This window comes from Onthophagus taurus, chromosome 6, assembly GCF_036711975.1.
Source record: "Onthophagus taurus isolate NC chromosome 6, IU_Otau_3.0, whole genome shotgun sequence".
Classification (NCBI taxonomy): domain Eukaryota; kingdom Metazoa; phylum Arthropoda; class Insecta; order Coleoptera; family Scarabaeidae; genus Onthophagus; species Onthophagus taurus.
In genome coordinates, this window is record NC_091971.1 from 32,436,477 (window position 1) to 32,442,476 (window position 6,000).

A 6,000-nucleotide genomic window follows, 5' to 3' on the forward strand; every position below is an offset into this window, starting at 1 on the left:
ACAGAAAAAGAACTAGAAAACCAAAGAATCACCTTCAATCGATATTTGATCCCTTCTACCCCAGTTCTTCATAACAAGGTAACTGTAAATAGAACTAAGGTTCTGGGTGTCAGTTCTGAAGTTTAAGGAATTAACCTCTTTATTGATGTAAAACATCTCTAAGAACAATCTCTTTGAATAAATTGATTCCTTATCAACAATCTGAGAATTCTCAAAATTAAAATGGTGACCACTGAGAACATGGTGATGAACCAACGCACTCTTGTTTTCATCTCTAGATTGACAATCACGTTTATGTTGTTTGATCCTAGCATCTAAATACTGACTGGTAGTGCCTATGTAGGTTTTTTCGCAATTATTGCAAGGAACCCTATAAATAACATTAGACTGTAAACCTTTAGGAACCAAATCCTTAGTCCTTGAAAAACAGGTGGATAGAGGCAAAGAATTGCATTTAGCAAACCTAACCGAGTCAAACCTCAGAACTGAAACAAGTTTATCAGTCAGCCTGGGGACGAAGGGAATCTTAACAAAGTGGGTCCGGGGGCCAGGGAGAGTAGATATGTGGTGTCGGTCGTCACCCTCAGAAGGTTGACTAATATTACGATGGTAAGTACCATTATGATAAAGAATTCTATTAACTAGACCTATCGGATACCCGTTGTTGACGAATATATCCCGCAGCTTTTTTAGGTTAGAGTCAAGAAAGCGGACATCAGAGATGGATCTGACACGGTTAACCATAGCAACCACAGTGTTCAATTTCTGATTGAGAGGATGGTTTGAATGAAAGTTGATATATCTCCCCGAATATGTTGGCTTAGTATACCAATTTAAACTAATAGTCTGATCTAAATTTCTTATAACAATAGTATCGAGAAAAGGAACACTAGAGTTGGATTCAGTTTCAACCGTGAACTGTAAATGACTATCAAAGTTGTTGAACACATCCATAACATCGTCGATGCGGTCGACAGGTACAGCGCAAATTATATCGTCAACGTACTTGTAGATAAAAGGAAGAGAAAAACCCAACAAAGGAATACATTGATCGAGAAGATGATCCATCACCATTGTGGCCAAGATGGGGCTCAAAGGACTTCCCATTGGAGTGCCAAATTTTTGACTGTAAATAACATCATTGAAAGTAAATACCGAAGACTCAAACAGGAACACTATCAATTGTAAAAACAAATCCATATCAATGGGAGTGACAGAACTTACTAGGTCCCAATTTTGTAACAATATATCTCTCACCAAGTTGAGAGGTATGTTGGTGAAGAGAGACACCACATCAAGTGAGATAAGCATAAAGTTAGGAGGGAGTTTTATATCCCTAATTTTCTCTACAAAAAAGAAAGTATCCTTGATATTGTAGGAAGTTCTCTCACTAAAAGAAAGTTTCAGAATACCTGACAGGAACTCTGACAAGTGATAAGTGGGGGAACCCACGAAAGAAATGATAGGTCTCAAAGGACAGTTCACCTTGTGGATCTTCGGCAACCCATAATACTTGGGAATGACACCATTGTGACATCTAAGGCTATTATACAATCTCTTATCAATGTATTCCCTTTCTAATAAAATTTTTGAAAATTTATTGTTTCTGTTTTGTATCTTTGAAGTGGGGTCCCTATCCAAAACACAATAAGTGGACTGATCATTAAATAAGTCTAAAGACTTCGATATATATTCTGATTTCAACATAGCTACAGTAACCTGTCCTTTATCTGCTCTTAATATAAGAATCGGGTCCTCTCTTTCGAGACTCAAAAACCTTTTTGTAGAGATCAAACTCCTCTTCAAAAACAGCTGGGTACTGTTCAGGTGTTGGTGTCCATTAAGAAAATTAGTCACAATGTTTGTAACTTGAGCTCTCTTTATGTTTTGTAAATTACTAGGCAAAACTTTAATTATAGACTCTACATCAGCCAACAACTTAGGAACAGACAAAGTAGTGGCATCAGGGATTAAGCCAAACTTAGGTCCCAATGACAAAAAATCTTTGACATCTTCAGGTATTTGGATAGATGTATTATTGACGAACCAGCCCTTGTTGTCATTAAACATTTTTGAATTTTTCAATTTACTATTCTTTAAAACTTTAAACTTTTTAACATTAATGCACTTTACTCTATTAAAAATCTTTGAATACGAAAACCATTCAAACCATCGTCTCAATCAGAAATTGAACACTGTGGTTGCTATGGTTAACCGTGTCAGATCCATCTCTGATGTCCGCTTTCTTGACTCTAACCTAAAAAAGCTCCGGGATATATTCGTCAACAACGGGTATCCGATAGGTCTAGTTAATAGAATTCTTTATCATAATGGTACTTACCATCGTAATATTAGTCAACCTTCTGAGGGTGACGACCGACACGACATATCTAGCGTCCCTGGCCCCCGGACCCACTTTGTTAAGATTCCCTTCGTCCCCAGGCTGACTGATAAACTTGTTTCAGTTCTGAGGTTTGACTCGGTTAGGTTTGCTAAATGCAATTCTTTGCCTCTATCCACCTGTTTTTCAAGGACTAAGGATTTGGTTCCTAAAGGTTTACAGTCTAATGTTATTTATAGGGTTCCTTGCAATAATTGCGAAAAAACCTACATAGGCACTACCAGTCAGTATTTAGATGCTAGGATCAAACAACATAAACGTGATTGTCAATCTAGAGATGAAAACAAGAGTGCGTTGGTTCATCACCATGTTATCAGTGGTCACCATTTTAATTTTGAGAATTCTCAGATTGTTGATAAGGAATCAATTTATTCAAAGAGATTGTTCTTAGAGATGTTTTATATCAATAAAGAGGTTAATTCCTTAAACTTCAGAACTGACACCCAGAACCTTAGTTCTATTTACAGTTACCTTGTTATGAAGGACTGGGGTAGAAGGGATCAAATATCGATTGAAGGTGATTCTTGGGTTTTCTAGTTCTTTTTCTGTTTTTGTTTTCCTTTTTCATATTTTCAATTTTATTCCCCCTCTCAACGCCACCTAGTGGTTACTTTTAGTGTATTTGGTGTTTTGCCGTGACGACGGTTGGCCAGCCTTGTTTCTTTCCAGTTTTTGTGGTATAAAAAACTTACGTGACTTATTGCGTCTTAACTTTTAACGAAAAAATTTTAACGTGTTCTTTTTGTAAGTATTACTTATTTTATAGTTTCAAAATTGACTTTGTAATGATTTTTAGTATCGTTTGATCTTTGATTACTCACCTTTAGTGAATTATTAGAAGTATAGTTTTTATAAGATATGTCTAGTGCTCAAAGTTTGCGACCTCATGTTTAGCTTTGGTTTAGTTCCTTTATGCAATCCATTTTTGTAAGTTGTTCAAATGTTTGTTTGTTAACTATTGTAACTTTTGTTTTCTCAATATTGTAGTTACCTCTGAAGAAAGAAAAATAAAATTTCCGAAAGCTCGGTAAAGATAAAAGGAAGCCTCTTTTCAATTATCTAGCCTTTGTCGTGTTGGTCGTGTATCCCAATAAATTACTTTAGTTCTTTTAAATGTTTATAAAAAGTAGAATTTTCTTTATTTAAGTGTTCCTTGAATCTAGTATTGATATTCCTTCCAGTTTGTCCTGTTGTGGTACCACCCGTTTACGTAGTACTACTCACGTAGTATTTATCTTTATAACAATAGGAATATAATAAGTTTACAATATAATAATGTAGGTATCAAAAGTAATGATTCTGTAACTAAAAACCAAACAACCACCAGAGACATGTGTGAATAATAAATATATCAGTGGACGGAACCAGATGGGAACAACCCCTAATTCTCCTTGTCTCTGCGTATATCAAGAAACAGATGGAAACATACTTAGTTATATGATATTTTGCGTGGGAAGCACTGCTGTAAAAACAGAGTTCACTAGGAACAGGGGGGTTAAGCCGAAAAGGCACTTCACTAAGGGCAGTCGAAAAGTCAAGTCAGTCACATTAAGTTAGTCGTCTCTATTAGATCGAGTTGATCAGTTAGTTTTAGAACAAATTGTTACCGGTCGTCATCGTCGTCTCTTAAATAAAATTTAACTAAAATTAAGAACAGAAGAAAGTTGTTTAATTTAATAAATTGCCCTTCACAACGAAGAAATAAATATATTCGTTAATATCGACGTTACATCTTAAGAATATACAACATCGGTGGCGGCGGTACACAACAGTCCTATATAAAAAGAATCGCAATCGTTACAGTTAAGTTTGTAAATCCCACTTTTAAGTTTATCATCGAATATGTGTTTATTATTAGTTAATAATTGGCCCAATTTAGCATTAGCACGGTATATCGGTGTGACATTAAACTTATCGAAAATATCGGAAAATTGTTTTTGGATTAAAGGGTGGAAAGGTATGGAGACAAAAACGCCGGGGTTGGAAAAGTGGGGATATATGAGATTATTAATTCTAGTTTGATGAACGCGGAAAAATAAGTTTTGAAGCTCCTGAAGGGAGTAACCATTATCAAAGCCCAGCTTGATGACAGTATTAATTTCCTTGTTAAAACTAGAACGTGAAAGTGGGTAATTTAAAATTCTATCAAAAAAGAAACGAAAGGATGCGTATTTATGTTGAAATGATGTAAATGAATTTTTTGGAATTAAGGTATTGGTAGTAGTAGGTTTTCTATATATGTCGAATAGGATTTTGTTCTCGGAGGTGCACTTTGTTATAGTAAGATCAAGGAAGCAAATAGATGAACATTTTTCTACTTCGTAAGTAAATTGAAGATTATTAATATTGTTAAAAATGTTAATAATGTGGGATTTTTTACCGTTGTATATCAGAAGGATATCATCAACGTATCTTTTATAAAAGATAATATTTTTAGTAAAAAATTCATATTTCTCTGAGAACAGAATCCCTTCGAAGTGGTTAACAAAAATATCAGCAATTATCCCCGAAATGGGTGAACCCATGGGGAGGCCATCCTTCATCTGGTAAAATTTGTTATCAAAAATGAAAAAATTCTGATTGCATACCAATTCTAACAAGGAAATGAAGTTATATATGTCTTGGTATTGAACACTGTCATATTTGCACATGTTATTACAAAGGTGGGCTTCGATTATTTTTAATGAATCTTTTATAGGAATATTAGAATATAAGTTTTTAATACCGAAAGAGATGAGGATGGAGTTATTATTAATTTGGATATCTTGAAGAGAATTAATTAATTGTTTTGAGTTTTTAACACTATATTTTATATCACTATTAAAATTGTTGTATAGAAATTGGCAATCTTCTCTGATGGAGTATTAACATTACTAATAATAGGTCGAATGCTATGGTCATCTTTGTGAAGTTTAATTAAACATTTGAGAACAGGTGGGATGGGATTCATTTGAATGAGTGAGTAAGTATTAAAGTTAAATTTAACAAGAGTATCTTTGCTAGAATTAATAAGTTTTTTGAGAAGGTTATTGTAAGATTGAGTTGGGTTTTTGTTAATTAATGTAATATTATTTTGTTGAAAGAAAGAGAATGTTTTTTGAAGATATGAATTTTTATTAAGGATAACTAGACCGGCGTTTTTGTCTCCAAGTGTCACCACAAGATCATTATCAATGATCTTCTGTTTTATGTATACCGGTATACCGTGCTAATGCTAAATTGGGCCAATAATAAACACATATTCGATGATAAACTTAAAAGTGGGATTTACAAACTTGACTGTAACGATTGCGATTCTTTTTATATAGGACAAACTGGAAGGAATATCAATACTAGATTCAAGGAACACTTAAATAAAGAAAATTCTACTTTTTATAAACATTTAAAAGAACATAAACATAAAACTGATATATCCAAAATTAAACTTCTAAAACATCTTAATAAATCCAGAAAAATGGACCTATTTGAGGAGTGCTATATAAAATCATACCACATTAAAAACCCTGACCATATTTTGAATGAAATTACTGATTTTAACAATTATAATAGATATTTTACACCTTTCATATAATTTCAAACTCACCGCTCTTGCATTTCGT

General features: G+C 33.7%; 1 long non-coding RNA gene across 1 annotated transcript; it reads left to right on the top strand.

Moving 5' to 3' along the window:
• Nucleotides 1–568: 568 nt before the first annotated feature.
• On the top strand, nucleotides 569–1,197 carry LOC139430094 (uncharacterized). The gene is made up of 2 exons (XR_011640652.1): nucleotides 569–609; nucleotides 694–1,197. It is a non-coding gene; the product is annotated as an uncharacterized lncRNA (long non-coding RNA).
• Nucleotides 1,198–6,000: the final 4,803 nt, after the last annotated feature.